Source organism: Marmota flaviventris, chromosome 7, assembly GCF_047511675.1.
Source record: "Marmota flaviventris isolate mMarFla1 chromosome 7, mMarFla1.hap1, whole genome shotgun sequence".
NCBI classification, from domain to species: Eukaryota; Metazoa; Chordata; class Mammalia; order Rodentia; family Sciuridae; genus Marmota; species Marmota flaviventris.
In genome coordinates, this window is record NC_092504.1 from 142793198 (window position 1) to 142812881 (window position 19684).

General features: G+C 39.7%; 1 protein-coding gene across 5 annotated transcripts in view; it reads right to left on the bottom strand.

Moving 5' to 3' along the window:
* The window catches only part of Bltp1 (bridge-like lipid transfer protein family member 1), a 200419-nt gene extending 187724 nt beyond the window's left edge, over positions 1 to 12695 (bottom strand). For 3 of the 5 annotated variants that reach the window (XM_071614730.1, XM_071614731.1, XM_071614728.1), the window contains exons 1-2: positions 12375 to 12562; positions 11520 to 11616 (exon numbers count right to left, since the gene is read on the bottom strand). The gene's annotated coding sequence lies outside the window, so the exon portion shown is untranslated. Of the gene's footprint in view, positions 1 to 11519; positions 11617 to 12374; positions 12564 to 12589 lie in introns of those variants that run through there. The other 2 variants (XM_071614729.1, XM_071614732.1) reach the window with 2 other exon arrangements.
* Positions 12696 to 19684: the final 6989 nt, after the last annotated feature.

Sequence of the window (19684 nt, forward strand, 5' to 3'; positions counted from 1 at the left end):
TTATGATTCGAAAATATCTTCTTTATTCTTCCTTAAATCAGTGTTCATTTCAAAACTTTTCTCTAGCATTAGAAAAGGGGTGTAATTTTTAGCATAAGAATGTTCAATAGTTGAAACAAACATTATAAAAACTACAAATTTATCAAACTTCCTAATTTACCACCTCTGCTACTGCCACCGTTTTATGAGATATCTTTCCAATTGGTCAATGGGTACTGCTACAGTTGAAACAGGAGAAATAAATTATTGTTCTATTGAACATTAAGATGACTATAGATAATAACATGCTATATTTCAAAAAACCTAGAAGAAAGCATTTTGCATATTTTTGCTTAAAGAATGGTAAATGTTTAAGGAGATAAATGTGTTTACTCTGATTTGAATATTGCACAACATATACATATACAAAACATCACATGGTAACCCATAATATGTACAATTTTTATGTACTGAAACATTCACTACATTTTATGTACTGAAACATGTAAAGAAATATTCTCTTTCAAAATAAATTACCCATAAAATTCTAGAAAACATTAAAAACTATCTTATTTCTCTCCCATTGGATAAAAGAAATAAAAATATCTAACATCCACTACTTGCAACCAAAAAACTTTTAGAGAGAGAATTTTGAATATTTATTTGACCGTTCAAAAAGGGAGGCCATGCTAGAATAAAAATCAATAAGTACACATAATCTGATAGAAAAATGAATAAAATATTCAAACAAGTAATTCTCAAAGAAAGACACTAACATCATTAGTGATTAGAGATAAATACCATTTGTCATCCTTCAAGGAACTAAGTAAAAACTGCAAGCAACTATGCTGGCAGATGTTTAGGAAAATGGGCACTTATACAGAGCTAATGGGAAGAAAGTGTCTTAGTCAAGTTTGGGAGGGGCTCCTGCGGATCAAACCCAGGGCCCTGCACATGCTAGGCAAGTGCTCTTCCACTGAGCTACATCCCCACCACTCAAGTGGTGGGTCTTTCAGAAGAAAAATGTATCAGATATTATAAAAACTATAAATGTGCATACATGTTTTGTCTGGGACATTCTAATTTTACAACTCCATTCCTCAAATATACTTCCTCAGGAACAAAAATGTTTTTTCAAGGACAATCACAGAAGCATTATATGTAATGAACCAAGAAATTGGAGAAATATCAATAAGAAAATATTTAAATTATGGTATACCCTTACTACAAAGTAACATGTAGCCTTTTTAAAAGAATGAGAGACTTCCAATAGGGATTGGGACATGTCTGGGAGGAAGGCAACCTGGTAGAATAAAGCAAGCTGAGAAGCAAGATATATAGAGTCCCACTTATGTTTCTAAAAAACCCAACTCACAACTGTGCATATCTAGAACATATTTTACATATAATTTGTTACAGATACACAGATATAAGTCTCTTTGGAGAGGGGCAGGATTTACTGGGGATTGAACTCTGGGGCACTTGACCACTGAGCCACATCCCCAGCCCTATTCTGAATTTTATTTAAAGACAGGGTCTCACTGAGTTGCTTAGCACCTCATTTTTGCTGAAGCTAGCTTTGAACTCCTAATCCTCCTGCCTCATTCTCTGGAGCCATTGGGATTACAGGCATGTGCCTCCACACCAGATATGATTCTTTTAAACTACAAAAACATTAGCAAAGCTAAGCAAGAGTCACCTTTGGGAGAAACAGAGGGAAGAGACTTTGTGGAAAGAAGCAGTCATGAAGCAGGACTTTCTATTCTTGACATACTGTCCAACTGTTTTACAAATAGCATGTGATAGTTCTACAATCACAAAGAAAAGGGAGCATGAGGGCTGGAGGATAAAACAAGACAGATGGGAAAGGTTTTTTTGCTGTTGTTGTGGTTCTGTTTTGTTTTGTTTTTAACACAAGCATACATCTCTTAGCCTCTCCTTACAACCATGGCCAAAGAATAGGTATCTCCCAATCCAAAAATATCAACCTGGTTACCTATCATTCGACCATCACATCTTCTTAGGTTCTTAAATACTAGTCAAAAAAAAAAAAAAAAGAAGGGCTGGGGATGTGACTCAGTGGTAGAGCATTTGCCTAGCATGCATGAGGCCCTAGATTTGATCCCCAGCACTACATGAGAAAAAAAAAGAAATGGAAAATAACCACTGAGCACTATCAAGCCCAGAAGTCTTCGTTATTTGTTACATAACCTGAAAAAAAAAAAAATCAATCAACATTTTAGTATAGAAATACTCTCTATGACAGCTACACAGGAGGCTGAGGCAGGAGGATCACAGTAAGAGGCCAGCCTGAACAATTTAGCAAGACCCTGACTCAATTTTTTAAAAAAAGGCTGGAGATGTAGCTCAGTGGTGGAGCACTTGCCTATCATGCCTGAGGCCCTGGTTCAATCCCCAGTCTGAAAAAAAAAATATATTTTACATGCTATCCTTTAGTGTATGAATGGGAGGAGGCATGCCTGTGTTACAGGAGGAGGAGAGGATTTCTACAAAGAAGGCAAAGAACACCAGAAGGGAAGACCAGAGGAAGGGAAAGAGAGAGGCAGCTGTAAAGGAAAACAGTAAAACCAAAAGGCCCTGCTTCACACTCCATTGCTCCAGAAGGAGCACATTGTTTGGATTAAAAGCATGGACTGTATACCAAACCACCTGGGTTCAATAGCAGTTGGCATTATAGCTGTGTAACTGAGGGCAAAATGCCCAACATCTCTGTGCTGTTTCCTCATGTGTACAATGAGGACATTAACAGTACCTACTTCCTAAAGCTTATATGGGGATTTGATGAGCTCACATAGGCCACCTAGAACACTGCCTGGCACATGACAGACACGGTAAAGGCTTGCTAACAGCAGCCAATGCTATTGTGCCTTGAGCACAGGAGACTGCTCATTAGGAACACTCTGCTGAGCGCTGCTTTTTGACCACTGAGATGTGCTAAGCTCGCACTCCCAGGAGAAGCCAGCAATGCCAGAGTCCGTGTCAGCGAGGGCCAGGAAGCCAGTGCACGGCACTCAATCTCCCTTGTCTGGGCTGGCGATAAGGCAGACATTTTATCTGGCCTCTGAGAGTCCCCCAGTGCGAGCGAGCTGCAGATGCCCTGAGTGGTGACTGCAGCGCAATGCCCTTTACTGGCACTGCTTCCCCACTCCCCTACCAGTGCTTTCTAAAACCATGCCCCAGGTAAACTACCTGCACTTAAATACTTTTTCAGGGTTTGCTTCTGGGGAAATCTAAACCCAATACGCTATTTTTTTATAACTAGTCCTAACAAATCAGAGGAAACCTGTGCTTCAGAAGAGACCATGAATCCATTTTATTTAAAGCACACAATATTTAATAAAAATATTTAGGAGCACTTGTGGGTGAGGCACTGGGTTCCATTCCCAACACCACAAAAAAATTAAAATTAAAATTAAAAAAGTAGTAAAGAGAATTGTTAACATTTAGTTAACCTAACTCCAAGTATAACAAAAATAAGAAAAAAAAAAAAAGATTAATCATACTCAAATTCCTCATACAATAAAGCCACAAATCTGCACACCATATAAACAGATTTCCTGGATTTCATCACTGTGGCTTTCCAGAAGTTCTGCCAGCGGTGCGCTTATCACCATCGGGCTTCCATGTCGCCTAACCACAGGCCGGACTGAGTCTTGTCACTCAGAGGAAAACTTGTCAACTGTCCCATTTGTGCACCTGTATGATAAACTCTCTGGAGGTACGTTCAGAGTAACCAAATTCAAAGCCATCTATCCCCTCCTTACCAATGAGTAAACAGCTAGCTTACCCAAAGATCTCCGTGAACACCAACACAGAAGAACTGTCCAGACAGACTGCTTCTCTTTCCTACAGCACAAGGACATCCCAAAACAAAAGTCAAGTGAAGAAGAACAGGACATAACATCTTTATCCAAATGAAGTTTCAGGGAGTGTTTAACGGTTTGTAACATGACACAAGTAGTCTGAGTGCTCACCAATGGCTCAGATGACATGATGGCTGATGACTTTGGGATGCTCCTCCCAACTCCATGATGCTATACAAAGAAGTATACAAAACACAGAAGGGTCTACTGCAACTGGACATCTCATAAAAAATAAATATGTGGGCTGGGGCTATAGCTCAGTTGGTAGAGTGCTTGCCTAGCACATGTGAGGCACTGGGGTCCATCCTCAGTACCACATAAAAATAAAATAAAGGTATTGTGTCCATCTACTATAAAAAATACTTTAATAAATAAATATGTAAGCTTTATACATTTAGGATGGTACTGAAATATAATTATAAAAAGTTGGAATTACTGATTGGGTGCATAGTGATTTGAAGGGCCCTCTCTGCCTAACAAAAATTTTACTCATCAGAATCAGAGCCTCAAGTTTCACAATTCATCCCTTTAAATAGAATACTAATCAAGTCTCTTTTAAAATGCAAATACATCTTTATGATAAGTCATGCTTATTTAACCATGAGGATGTTTTGAGAAATGCGTAGTCAGACGATTTTGGTTTTGTGCTAATATCAGAGTGTACTTACACAAACCTAGATGGGATCACCTTCTATACACCTAGGCTATATGGCACAGCCTGCTGCTCCCAGGCTACATACCTATACAGCATGCTACTGAATACTAAAGGCAATTCCAACACTTTGGTTAATTATTTATGTGTCTAAATACAGAAAAATAACAGTACAAATATGGTATAAAAGATTTTTTAAAAACAGTACCTCTGTGGAGGGCACTTCCCATGAATGGAGCTTACAACTCAGAGTTGCTCTGGGTGAGGCAGGAGGGGGTGGTGAGCCAATGTGAAAGCCCAGGGACTTCATTTACACCACATGGCAGACTTCAATAACACCGTGAACTTGGGCTATACTAACGTGTAAAAAACAGTTTTCTTTCTTCAATAATAAATTATCCTTAGCTTATTGCAATTTTTTACTTTTTCTAACTTTTTGACATTAACACTTTGCTTAAAATACAAGCACTTTGGTATACATATACAACAGAGTTTTACTCATCCATCGAAAAGAATGAAATAATGGCATTTACAGGTAAACGGACAGAACTAAAGAAAACCATGCCTAGGGAAATAAGCCAGACTCAGAAAAATCAGGGGTCATATGTTTTCTCTCATATGTGGAAATTAAAGCAAAACAAAGGAAAGAAGGCAGTTGAGGAAGAAATCAAATATCATAAAAAGATAGAGGGAAGATCAATGGAGAAGAAGGAGAACGAGAGTAAGAGGAGGGGTTGGGTGGAAGCTCAGGGATAGAGCGCGTGCCTGGCATGTGTGAGGCACTGTGTTCAATTCTCAGCACTACCTACAAATAAATTTTAATTAAGAAAGAAAAAAAAGAGTAAGGGAGGAAGAAGGGAAAGGGGAAAATAAAGGAATGAATTTAACAAAATCATGTCATATTCATATATAAAGATACCAAAGGGAATGTCACCTTTATGTATGTGTAGGAGGAAGGAAGTCTAATAGAGTAAAGCAGGGAGAATAGGAGAAAGGAGGAAGGGAAGGGAAATGGGAACGGAATTCAAATTCCTTGCATGCATGATTTTGTCAAAATGAATCTAATTACTATGTAAAATTATGATGCTCTAATTGAAAAAAATACAACCACATTGTACAACTACACAAAATATTTTTCTTTACATCCTTACCCAATAAGCTTTTTTCTATTTTTTTTTTTTTAATTTTTAATGTTTTTTGTTAAAAACTAAGACACAAGACATAGACACCTCAACTGAGGCTACACAAGTCAGTCACCAGGACCATGCCTTCCACCTCCACATCTTGCCCATGGAAGGTCTTCAGGGCAGTAGCACTGTTGTCTGTCTCCTAGGAAGGCAGAACCTTCTTCTGGATCCCTTCTGAAGGACCAGCCTGAGGTCTTCCTGAAGTCTCTTTTCCCAGAAATGTGTCCACTGTGGTTTGCTTGGTTGTGGTTGTTTTTTCTTATCATAGATCTGTTCTTAGGTAGATTATATACCATAAAAGCTTCTAATAAAAACCTTCAATAGTGGAGTCCACGTTTTTAAAATTTTTAGGGTGTTTATCGAGGTCTACAAAAGCTTCTACTAAACCCTTCTCTGTGAATTTCCTGGGGATTCTTTTTCTTATACAGTTTCCTTTAATCTTGCTTCTTTGGCTCTGTGTTCCTGTTGGGGTTCTAATAATTCTTTATTAATCAATTTCTCAGGAATAACCTCTAGGAACTCCTCAATACACACCTGGGTAAAATCATCTGACAAAAGTTCATGTGCTGAAGGCTTGGTCCACAATGCAGCCATGTTCAGAGTTGAGGCTTTTAGAAGTGATTGGATCACGATGGCCCAGCCTCATCAGTGATCAATCCATTGAGGGATTATAATTTGATGGCATTACTGGGAGGTGAGACCTGGCTGAAGGGTATAGATCCTTGGGACAAAACAAATCATGTCCCTGAATGTGTGTGTGTGTGTGTGTCTTCCAGTCACCATGAGGTGGGCAGCTCTGCTCCATATGTCCTCTCTGCCATGCTGCCTCACTACAGGCCCACAGCAATGAAGCCAGCCTACCACAAACTCAAACCTCTGAAACCAGCAACCAACATAAATCTTTCCTCCAAGTTGATTTTCTCAGATATTTCGTCACAGCAATAGAAAGCTGATTAATACAACATCTCAACCACAGTCATGTTGATTTTACAACCTCTTCACCTATGGCAAATCCTTTGAAGCCATGAAAAAACTTTTAGAGTGTCTTATTCCAAATGATGCCATTCCCTCTTGGGGACATCACCCCAAGACCAAGCAAGGTTCTTGATACGGCGACAGATGTAACCCTTCCGGAATTACATCAGTGTCTCCCTAAGTTGCGATAACCAGGATAAAGGTCCTCAGGTATTACATCTTAAAAACTGCTCCAATTTCTTGATTTACTGATTGGAGCAAAGAGGTGGTCTGAAGGGAGAAAGACTATTTTGATATTAAGAAATTCACCAATAACATTTTGATATTATGAAATTCACTAGGACTGTCAGGGTGCTGATGAGGGATTCACTTCTGTGCCAGGTCATTAGATATATGACACCATTATCAAGAATAAGCAAAATCTTGAAAGGTATATTAACTCCAGACAGTAGTTCTCTATTTCACTGCCACAGTAATTCAAGAAGGCACCCTGGAAGAGGAAGTGGGTCACCCACGACTGACTACTGCTCCTACAGGAGCACACTGCAGTGTGAACTTATCAATATGCTTGAAAGCCCTGAGCGTCTCTCACTGTGCCAGGTCATAATGGGTTTCAATTTGAAGCCTGCAACACTGGCCCCTGCTGTTATCTTGTTCTTAAAAGTCTTAAACCTGGCACTGATTCACCTTCCTTAAGGATCAAAGTCCTCTCAGGCATCTGTTTCCAGGGAGGTTTCATTCATATTGAAGATTTGTTCTGGCAAATAATTTTCCTCCACAATAAGCTCATCTAGCATATCCAAAAGTCCGTCAGCTGCCTCACATAAGATCTCACACATTCACCATTCACCATCACATTATGTAATGGAGAAAGATTCTTCAATCACTTAAACCACCCCAAGCTAGCAATAAATCAACAGTGTAGCTGGGTCCTTTTCTTTCAACATAGTAAACAAACTTGCTCTGGCAGGACTGTCAGGGTGCAGAGAAGGAAATGCTTCTGTGCCAGGTCATTAGAAGTTTCTCCATATCTAACGTAGGCCTTCTCAAATTTTGGTTCGTCTCGTTGCCTTCAATGAAGTAGGTCCTTTAGCAGCTTTTATCACATTGTCTTTTCTTCAAGATCATAGCTATGGTGGAATGGTACATGCCTGACTGATGAGCAATAATCACCAATAATTTTCCACCTTTTAAGTCCTGAATCACCTTTAAGTTTGCTTCCAAGTTAATCACTCAATGTGACCTCTGACTGGAAAAATTAGCAGTGATTTTCATGATCAGAACAAGACTAAATTAAACCCAAGAGAAAGTGACACTATAAACCCAAGATGCGTGAGGCTGCTGCTCACATGACAGTTCTACAGCATACCTTTTTTTATATCTAAATACAAAGCACACGCCTTAAGGTAATGATTACAGTATAGTAAATGTGTAAATCGGTAATAGTCATTATCATAATCCAGTATTATGTACAATACATAAGTGTACAGGCTATACTTTTATAGGACAAACAGTGCAGTAGGCTTTTTTACAACAGCATCGCCACAAATATGGAATGCATTATTCTAAAACATTATAAATGCTATGATGTCTTTTGGCAATAGCAATTTTTTGGCTCTGTTATAATCTTATGAGACTACAATAGTAGTATGTGTCCATTGTTGATCAAAATGTCATTGTTCAGCATGTAACTGTATGTCAATACTATCTACCACTGACCATTACCATGCATTGTTAGTGTAAATTAGTTAATTAGAGTACCTTTCTCATTAGTAAAGCAGGAGTGACAAATATGACAAAAACCATGAGATTGCTAAAGATGAGGAAAATATTAAAAGAAGATATTAGTCAACAAAAGCAAATTTAGCTTAACAATTTTAGCCAGGGCACACAGCTTTGGGTATATAAATCAAAATTATATAATGCCCCATTCTATTCACTTAAGCAAACAAAACAGAAAATTAGCCTCTTAGGTCAAACAGATTAAGTATAATCCTTGCTGCAGGTCCCTTTCATCTCAGGATTGTACATGTAACATAATTTCACCTTCTAACTAGTTCTAAAGCCTAATAGAATTAAGTGGCAAATAACAGTCAACAGAAATAATGGAAATCCTCCGGTATCTTAAAAACAGACTAGGCTTTAAAGCCAGTTTAAAATACAACGTTTGCATAGTGAGGTAAGGAGAGGGAGAATGTGAGGAATAGACAAGCTCTAGATAAAGCAGAGGGGAAGGAGGGGAAGGGAGGGGGCGGGAGTTAGCAATGATGGTGAATTGGGATGGACATCATTATACAAAGTACATGTATGAATTGATGTGAACATACTTTATATACAAACAGAGATATGAAAAATTGTGTTCTATATGTGTAATAAGAATTGTGATGCATTCCGCTGTCATGTATTTAAAAAATAAAAGCAATTTTAAAAAGAAAAGGGGGAGAAGACTCTCGAAACTACTGATATACAACAGCTTCACTACCAAGACTGAATAGATTCAAGTTATTATTTTCAATACTCATGGAAGAAAGAAAAGTAGGTTCTTTCTTTCCTTTCCTGTCTCCTTACCATAAATAAAGGAAAGCAGGTTGAGTGCAATGGAATCATATGGACTATAAATTCTTAAAAAAGAAACTTGATCTATCAACCTGCCATCAGTTAGTTCTGTGGCTTTGGGCATATTTCTAGGCCTCAGTTTTCCCACCTATAAAGTATGAAGGATTGGATTACATGACTATTAAGTAACTCTCATCTCAAAAATAAATAAATAAATAAAATACAATGTTGTTCCATCCCCTCTATCTTTTCCTCAGCTCTTTTGTGAGAGCTTGGGCAAAGTTATTAAATCTCTTTGCCCCTGGTTCCAAGTAGTAAAGTGGCCATCTCATCCTTGAAGAAATGCTGAAAGCATTAAAAATATAAAGCAAACATAAAACCCACAGCATACATCTCACTCACATATAATGAAATACATGTCAAGTGAATAATGCTTAAAATCTGTCTTGTTCCTTACAATAGGTAAAAGGAAAACATACATTTAACTGATAACAGGAATTTGTCACCAAAGGAAGTTAGTTGGCATAAGTAATGATAAAGAAAGTATTAAGTTAATATGAATATAGTTCCATGAACACCAGTGAATATGATTCTTAAAAGCAAAGCAAATACAAGACAAACAAAATATTCAGATTTGACAACTGACAAATCAAACATTACACATCAAAAAATTAAAGGTAGTTTTTAATATAGTCTACAAAAAATTATCCATAGGGCAGGTGATGTAGCTAAGTGACAGAGCTCAATCTTACCATGTGTGAAGCCCTGGGTTCAATCCCCAGCACTAAATATGTATAGATTCATGCTATATATATGATAATTTTTAACATCTAAGAAATCATACCATCCAAGAAAAATGTTGCACTTTAGCAAGCCTCACTTTTGTAGCCAGAAATTTATACTGGCTCACCTACTTGAAATAAACTTTTTTAAAAACTCTTAAAAGGTTTCAGAAAAATGTTAACTCTAAAATTTACATTTTAAGCTGGGTCGTCTTCTCAACTCAGATGTATATATATGTATATACACTACTTAATGACATCTCGTAGAAGGCACAAATACCTCAAACTTAACAGCCCAAATGAATTCATCTCCTCCAATAATGTTTCTCACCTATCACTCTTTCTCTACTCCCTACTCCAATAAATGGTCCCAGAATCCACTCATGTTCCCAATCCAGGTATCAGAATTCATTTCACAAATACTTACTAATCATCAATAATGTGCGTGAACAGGGGAGTGTCTACAAGTAAGTGCTCTTCACTTTCCCTCAGTCCACAGACCTTATCCATCCTACCTTCTTTCTATCTGTGAACCCATTTCCACCCTTCCCCACTGGCTGCACTGCTTCACTCTGGCTCTCCTTCCGCAGCTTACTACTACAGCAGCCTCCGACCTCTCCCCAGGCTTTCCAGTGCACTACTCCCCAACTCCTTACCCAGACTGTTGTCCACATTACCATTTCACTTCTCTATTATATCTTTCTCAAAATTTTCTCAAAGAGTTAATTTTCTACACTTTCTTGAAATTTTAAAATTCTATCACTATCTTTAACATGAAAGGGTATGCAAAAGTCTGTAGGAATTCTAGTTTCCTACTGTACCCAAAAGCACTAGTAGAGATCCCTACTTTAGTAACTAAAAAATGATGAAAGATTATATAAGCAATTACCACATAGGTAGTACTCACTTCCTAGTCTTCTACATAGACCAAAAATATCCTTACATATAAAATAAGAAAATATTGAGTTTACAAAAACGTTACCTTCTAGAAAAAAATATTCACTACTCTAGTATCCCCCAGCGTCATAACAACTGCTATTCTACTACAAGAAGCCTCAAATAATGTCTGCTATATGGAACACAACAAATATTTATTAAATGAACTGGTTCGGAATCATCTTTAACCATGTCTCCTACTATTCTTCACAGATCTCATGATAAAAAAATAGACCTGAGTTCTCCCATATACAATTTTCTACAAATAACAAACCAAAATTTTTCACTTTTTAAGAAAAAACTCCTTTAAAGCAAGGACACACTATACAGTAAGCAAAAGAGCAAAAAGAATATTGACACTTAGTGATCAAACCAAGAATTTCCTTAAATCTTCCTGCCAAGGTACAGGCCAACCTACATGACTTAGTTGTCAATCAGATGTCAACAGTCAGATCACCACTACTCCACCTCCACTCCCTAACCACACAAATTAAACCACAAAAGAAACAAAAGTTAGAGCGCTATCATCAGAACTTTAATTAGAAATGAGATTTTTTTAAAATCTTACCCTAAAATATTTAGTGAAGTTTTTTTTCAGTCTCCAAAGTTCTATTTTTCCATTTTCTCTTCAGAAGGCCCTGCTGCAATGTTCCATCTTAACAAATCTGAAAAGAACATTTTAACTAATTACACAGGCATTTTGGCTTTATTAGCCATGCAACAAATTCAAATTAAATAACTAAACACACACACAAGGAAATACTTAAATTTTAGTCCAATATTACATTTCTTTGTTTCAAGTTTCTAAACAAGAAATTCTTCTAAAACTAGAATAAGAACAGAATTTCCAAACTAAGGTCTTCCAAAAGTTTCAAGACCACTGTTCTATGGAAAGAGCATGAATGTGGGAGTCAGAGGTTCTGGAGGTCAAACTGTATGGTCAAAGCATACTCAAGTGTTGCACTGGAAAACTTTCTAACTGTTGGGTCCCTGCTGGCAAAAACCGTGCCTCTGTATTAAGGCAGCACCTGGCACACTTTTTCTCAAATGAAAATCACCTTGCAAACCCTAAAGATCTTGGGAGATGTTTATCAGACGCTGATGAAGAGGCCATGAATTAAGCCCTGTGCGGTGGCGCAATTCTAGGATCCCCGCAGCCCAGGAGGCTAGACAGGAGGGTGGCAAAATCAAGGCCAGCCCGGGCAACGCAGGAGGCTGTTTTGAGATGAAAACTGAAAGGGCTGGGCAAGCCGCAGCCCAGTGGCAGAGCCCTGGCTTCGATGCCCAGCACCAACCCTCCAATAATAAAGAGTGGCATCCAGCGTAAGTCAGCGGCGGGCTCCGCCGAGCGACAGCAGGACAGGACCGGGCAGACGGACCGGCTCCGCCGCGAGACCTCTCCTTCCCCCCGGAGGAAACTGACCTCGACTCGCCCCACAACGTCGGGCCCCTCCTGCGGCCGCCCGGGCGCCGCGGCGGGGCCGGCAACACCCCCGGAGGACGACCCCCGAGCGGGACCCGCCGGCAAGGCCTCGGCCGTCTCGAACGCCGTCGGAGCGCCCGGCCTCCCCGCCCCACCGGTCTCCGGCTGCCTGGGCCCCGCGCCGGGCGAAGGCGCAGCACCGCGGGCCTGCTCACCTGGGCGCCGGGCCGACCCGCTCCGCCCGCTCCCGCCCGCTGAGGGCCGTGGGCGGCGGCACGCGCCAGACACGCCCCCAGAGCCCGCACCGCCCCCACGGGTCCCGCCGCCCGGCCGGCCGCCCGGTCAGCGCCCGCCGCGGCCTCCGACGCCCGGAGCCAGGGGCGGGTCCGCGCGCCGGCCGGGCGCACTGCGGCTGCGTCAGCGGACGTCGCCGTCTGCACGTCGGCGCCTCGAGCCCGGTAGCGGCCCGCGGGCCCCGCCCCCGAGCCGGTGGTCCCGCCCCCGGCCCCGGCCTGGGCGGAGTCTGGGAGTCTGGGAGCCGGGGAGCCGGGGAGCCGGGGAGCCGGCGGCGGTGCGGGCGCCCAGGGCCGTGCCCGCTGTCCGCCCCAGAGGAGGCGTTGGCCTTCCTGATGCTGGGGACGGAAGCTCCCACGTGGAAAAGGAGGCCAGCAAGAAGACGAAACGGTGTGTGAGATAAAACGGATCCACCCAAATAGAGCGCAGTCTCCTCTGACCCGCCAGTGGGGGAGCGGGTGGGGTGGACGGCTGCCACGCGGATCTCGGACCCAGCCTGTTATTGTTATTATTAACTAATGGAAGTGGATTGATGCTCACCCTTTTTGAGGAGTGAGGCGCTTACTGTGACTGAGCTGGGGAACCAAGGCAAACAACTTTCTCCCACACTTCTCATGTGCAAACTGCATTAGGAAGGAAAAAAGAGGAACAGCCGAAACTCTGGACGCTTTCAATTCCCTGGGGCAGACGTGGAACGTGCACCGAAGGCAACCGGGAATGCAAACCGTAGTTTACTATCCTTGGTGAAGAGTTAGCTGACTCATTAGTCCTCTCAAACCCCTGTGAAGAGTATTCTGATCCCCATTTTTCTAAATTTCACAAATTGAATATCTCAGGCTCAAAGGAGTAAAATAATTTGGCAAACTGGAGACCCAGGATTTAAATACGTGCAGCGTGGCTCCAACGTTTGTTCCATTAAGCATTACAGTGCACTGCCTCTGCACATCGACACCTCGCGTTCCGACTTCCTTCCAGAAGAAGGATTTACACATGGAAGCTCCAATCTCAAAAAGAACAAATATGAAACCAAATTTCAGCTAAAGGCAGAAAATATACAAGGTAGGATATGGAAATAACGCCAGGCAGGAATGGTTTTAAAAGACTAAAGAAAAGTCAAAAAGAAACGCACCTTAGTTACACTCAACTGCCACCTGGACAGTTTTACTGCCCTCATTTAACTGATGCTTCAGAATTTTTTTTTTTCTGCACCTTTACAAAGAGTAATTTCAATTGTCTTTTTCTAGTTACTCTTAATCTCTAGTAAGGCTAGAACCCCCACAAAGATTCAGGTTTGCTGCATCCAAACTTCCAACTTGTCCAAAAGGGAAATTGTCCCAGTACAAGTTCTCTGAACAAGAAATTACCTAGATATGACTCAGATTCCCCAAACCAAACTGAAACTAAACTGCCCTGGAGCTGAGGTGAAAGGGTTGAGAGGGAGGTAAAATGCACTCTGACCTTCATCTGACCAGGTGAGGGCTTCAGGGATATGGAAGTGTCTGTCTCTACTTCCTTCCCATTCCTAAGAGCAAGTGTACCCTGTAACTACAAGTGCACATGAGGCAGCATCATAAAAATGAATTCCTTATTTTAGAGCCTGTCTATTGCAAAGGCTTTTAGTCTTGTGAAAATCGGTAAACTCTCTGACATTTCCTGTGGATCACTAAGTTGGCACAGCCAGGCTCACCATCTTCCAGTCACCTACATTTTTCATCAGCAGGCCAAGGTAAGGATACCAGCGGGTGCCTCCAGAGAATTCAAGTATTGCTCTAACAATGCAAGCCTTCTAATAATTGTTTATGTTTATGTTTATGTTTATGGAGACCCAGGATTTAAATACGTGCAGCATGGCTCCAACGTTTGTTCCATTAAGCTTTACAGTGCTTTAACTTTTTACTTTGAAATAATCTTAGATTCACAGGAAGTTGCCAAGATAGTAGTCTCAGTGCTCTGCCACAGAGTACACTCCCACCTTGTTTCTGTTTTTGAGACGGGGTCTCGATGAATTGCCCAGACTGTCCTTAAACTTGTGATCCTCCTGCCTCAGCCTCTTGAGTAGCTGGGATTACCAGTGTGCGCCAACATGCTTGCCTTCTCAGATCTTATGTGGGCTCCTTGCATCTAGAAATCAAATTAATTAAAGACTGATTAATAATAGTACACAATTTTATTAAATTTCCATGTACATGAGGACCTTCAAAACACAGTGAATTCTGAAGGAGTGGCCAAAGCTCAATGCTTTTATACTTTTTAGACAAAGAACAACAAACTTGGGAAGGAAGGAGAAGCCAAATCAACCTCCAGCCTAGGATAAATCCCAGCGATGTCACTAAGAGAGGAAGTGTAAAAACAAGTTGGAGTGGGATGGGATTAGGAAAGACAGTAAAATTAACTGGGCATTACTTTCCTATGTTCATCTATGAATACATGACCAGTGAAACTCCACATCATGTTCAACCATGAGATCCTGATTAAAATAAGTTATGTCCTATACATGTTTCATATGTCAAAATACACTCTACTGTCATGTCTATCTAAAAAGAACAAATAAAAAATTAGAAAAAAAAAAAAACGATTGGAAGACCAGAGCTCCTTTCACCAGCTTACTTGCCCAAGTTTGTTGCAGCCTCTCAGCACGTCTCTGGTGATCAAGGCTGCTTTCCATGTTGGAATGGAAGAGACAGCCCCCCCATTTTACCCGGAGGTGTAACTTTAAATTGTTACAAAGAATGCAATTATATAGACTATTATAATATTGAAATTTTAAAATAAAACTTTAACATTGCTCTTAAACATATTCAATGGGATCTAAATACTATAATCATTTATAACCACTAACTTTCACTTAAATAATGGACAAGCTTTCTTTCATAGTTGCAAATTTTACATCATTTATTTTTCTTTCTGAATTAAATTTTATGGTATTTCCCCAACAGAACATAGTCCTAATATAATGTATACTTAAAGTTTAAAAGTCTTTTATTGAGGTTGATATTTTTTTCTTTTCTTTTTTTTTTTTTTTTCTGCTAAGGACTGAACCCAGGGCCTTGCTCATGCTAGGCACATGCTCTACCACTGAGCTACACCTTTGGTATGTAAATAAATATAAATTTTATTTTAGAATTTCTTAAGACCATAAAGCTCTTATAATTAAAATTTTTGTGGACTAAATTACAATTACAATTATTAGTGAAAGTCAATTAAATGAAATAATTATTTTATAAATTTTGATAAAAATCATTTTCAGAGTAAAATGTACTAGAAATATAGATCTTATTTAGAAAAAAACTAGTTTGGTTCAAATTAATTGATGTATCTACAGCTGAATCTTATAAATGGCTTAAAGAAAAAATGATTATTTCTTAGGGGCTGGGATTGTGGCTCAGCAGTAGAGTGCTTGCCTAGCATGGGTGGGACCCTGGTTCGATCCTCTACACCAAAAAATAAATATAAAGAAAAAAATGTGAGTAAAAATGATTATTTTTATAGCTCATGTGAATTTATGGAGACTGAGAAACCCTGTTCATATAAACAAAGAAATGGGAATGAAAGAAGTTTTACTGCATCATTATTACTTATTTGAACTCCTTCAGAGTTATATACCAAAAAATGGAATTTTAATCTATTATCAAAATTACTATTATGGCTATTATTATTTTGAGTCAGGGACTCACTGTGTCACCCAGGCTGGCCATGAACTCCTGGGCTTATGCGATCTTCCTGTCTCAACTATCAAGTAGCTAGGACCATGGGTTCACACTATCACAACCACACCCACCTAAAAATTAGGTTTAAATTAGGTCCTTGTAATATTAAGAATTAGAAACCAATCAGAAATCTTTTGCTGCAAAAAGATTTATTACTGGGGCCAGGGTTATGGCTCAGTGGTAGAACACTTGCCTAGCATGTGTGAGGCACTGGGTTCAATCCACAGCACCACATAAAAATAAACAAATAAAATAAATGTGTTGTGTCCATCTACAATTAAAAAAAATTAAAAAGATTTATTACCTAGTAATCAGTCATTTATTCCAAAAGAAATTTACTAAAACTTTGCAGATGATGGTAATTATTTTTGTTATTTTTTTCACCAAGCCACCCTGTTGAACCCATCACACTCAGGAAGAGTTGTGGGTCAGTTGTTAATTTCATCATAGTTTTTCATATTTTGTCCAATTGAAATGTTTTGTCATCTCATGTGCTTTAAATACATTCTTTGTCAAAACCTATAGATGTAGATTAGGCTTATTTGTGAAAAATTTCTACATTAAACCTAAATAGCAGATTCAGCCTTCATTTTTCCATCAGTTAGCCAAAATAGATTTACTTTAAGATTAAAAAAAACAAAGTTTGACACTAATTTTCATGTCAAATAACTGTGTTGATATGCACTTGGGAGGCTACCCCTGAGAAGTGTAAATTAGCACCAAAATTAAAGTCACTGAGAGAATGACTTGGGACATAAACTTGGATTTACATTAAAAAAGTGTTGGAGGAAGAATAAATTCATAAGGTAAAATAAATTGTATGTTTCTTTTTCTTAATTGATGTAGGAATAACTTTGTCTAAGGTAACATGGTAACAATATTGGACGATTATGACATACGGATAAATGAGAAGAATGACATTCAGAGAGGACGGGCCGAGTGATTAGAAACACCACTCCAGGTCCCTGCGCTGTGTGTGCTCCAGCAGGGTGTAATTCAGAGGTAGACCTGGAACACTGTGAAATACAGGAAAGCCGGGGTGGAGCTCAGTGGTAGGGCACTTGTGCAGGAGGCCCTGTGTTCCATCCCTAGCACTACGAACAAAGGAGAGGGGAAACATGTATTTTACACATACTGGGACAGCACTAGAATTTTTTCTTTCTTTTGCTGTACTGGGAATTAAACCCAGGGGCACTCTACTACCATTAAGCTACATCCTCAGCCCTTTAAGAAACTTTCTGTTTTAAAATTTTGAGTCAGTGTCTCTCTATGTTGCCCAGATTGGCCGGAATTTACAATCCTCCTTGCCTCAGTGTCCCAAGTCACTGGGATTACAGGCTTGCACCACCAGGCCTGGCTACCACTGGAACATTTAAAGAGTATAGTTGGTATTATAACAGTGTAGATAAAATAGAATTATGTAAAGTTCTCAGGCAAAATGAGAGAAGGCAGGAAAACATGGAGAAATTAAACAAAGAAATGAAATTAGCTCCGATCTCTCACACTGCACAAAACTCAACTCTAAGTGGATCAAAGGCTTAGGCACGAGAACAGAGACCCTGTGTCTAATAGAAGGAAAAGTAGGCCCAAATCTTCACCATGTTGGCATAGGACCTGACTTCCTTAACAAGACTCTTAGAGCACAAGAAATAAATTCAAGAATCAATAAATGGGATGGATTCAAACTGAAAACCTTCTTCAGAGCAAGGAAACAATCAATAAAGTGAAGAGAGAGCCTATAGGATGGGAGAAAATCTTCACCACATGCATCTCAGATAGAGTTATCAACCTTCAGGATATACAAAGAACTCAAAAACCTTAACACCAAAAAACAAAACAAAACAAAACCAAAAAAGCCCACAATCAATAAATGGGCTAAGGAACCAAGGAGACACCTTACAGAAGAAGAAATGTAGTTGATCAACAAATATATGAAACAATGTTCAACATCTTTCAGAATTAGAAAAATGCAAGTCAAAACTACTAGAAGATTTCATCTCACTCCAGTCAGAATGGCAATTATCATGAATAGAAGAATAATAAATGTTGGCTAGGATATGGGGAAAAGGCACACTCATACATTGCTGGTGGAACTGCAAATGGGTGCAACCACTATGGAAAGAAGTATGGAGATTCCTCAGAGAACTTGGAATGGATCCACCATTTGACCCAGCTATCCCATTCCTCAGTTTATACCCAAAGGACTTAAAATCACCATACTACAGTGACGCAGCCACATCAATGTTTATAGCAGCTCAGTTCACAATAGCCAAACTGTGGAACCAACCTAGGTGTCCTTCAACAGATGAATGGATAAAGAAATTGTGGTGTAAATATATACACAAGGGAATGTTACTCTGCCTTAAAGAAGAATGAAATGATGGCATTTGCAGGTAAATGAATGAAGCTGGTGAATATCATGCTAAGCAAATAAGCCGATCCAAAGAACCAAAGGCCAAATGTTTTCTCTGATATGCAGATGTTAATTCACAATAAGGGGTGGGGGGCTAGGGAAAAATAGAGGTACTTTGGATTAGGCAGAGGGGAGTGAAGGGAGAGGAGGGGTTATGGAGGTTGGAAGGATAGTAGAATAAATCCGACATTATTACCCTATGTACATACATGATTACATGATCAGTGTGATTCTACATTATGTACAACCACAAGAATGAGAAGTTATACTCCATTTATGTATAATGTGTGAAAATGCATTCCACTATCATGTATAACTAATTAGAACAAATTTTTTTTAAAGAGAGAGAGAGACAGAATTTTTAATATTTATTTTTTAGTTTTCGGCAGACACAACATCTTTGTTTGTATGTGGTGCTGAGGATCGAACCCGGGCCGCACGCATGCCAGGCGAGCGCGCTACCGCTTGAGCCACATCCCCAGCTCAACAAATTTTAAAAGAATTTTAAAAATCACTAACATAATGGATAATAGTCTAAGGATACTGATAATTGTTCTAAAAGTGAATAATCCTGTGCTCCAGGGGAAGGGAAGAGGCTTTTCAGAGAGGATAAAATAAAAAGGGTTGTGGTTCAATGGTAGAGCACACCTGGGCTCAATCCTCAGTACCAAAATTACAAAAGGAAGCAATGTACATTCCAAAGGGCAAAGGGCATGGATGGTAGCTCAGTGCCAGAAATGACTGGTCTGTCCCTGTTCCAGCAAAGTTCCACCTCTAGTGTACCTGCTCCTTTATCACGTGGCAAAAGGCTCTCAGGACCGAGGCAGCCTCCAGTTTCTGCTCACACATGAATCTGTCCCTCTTTAGTTCATTTTCATTCATACTCCTTTGATTCT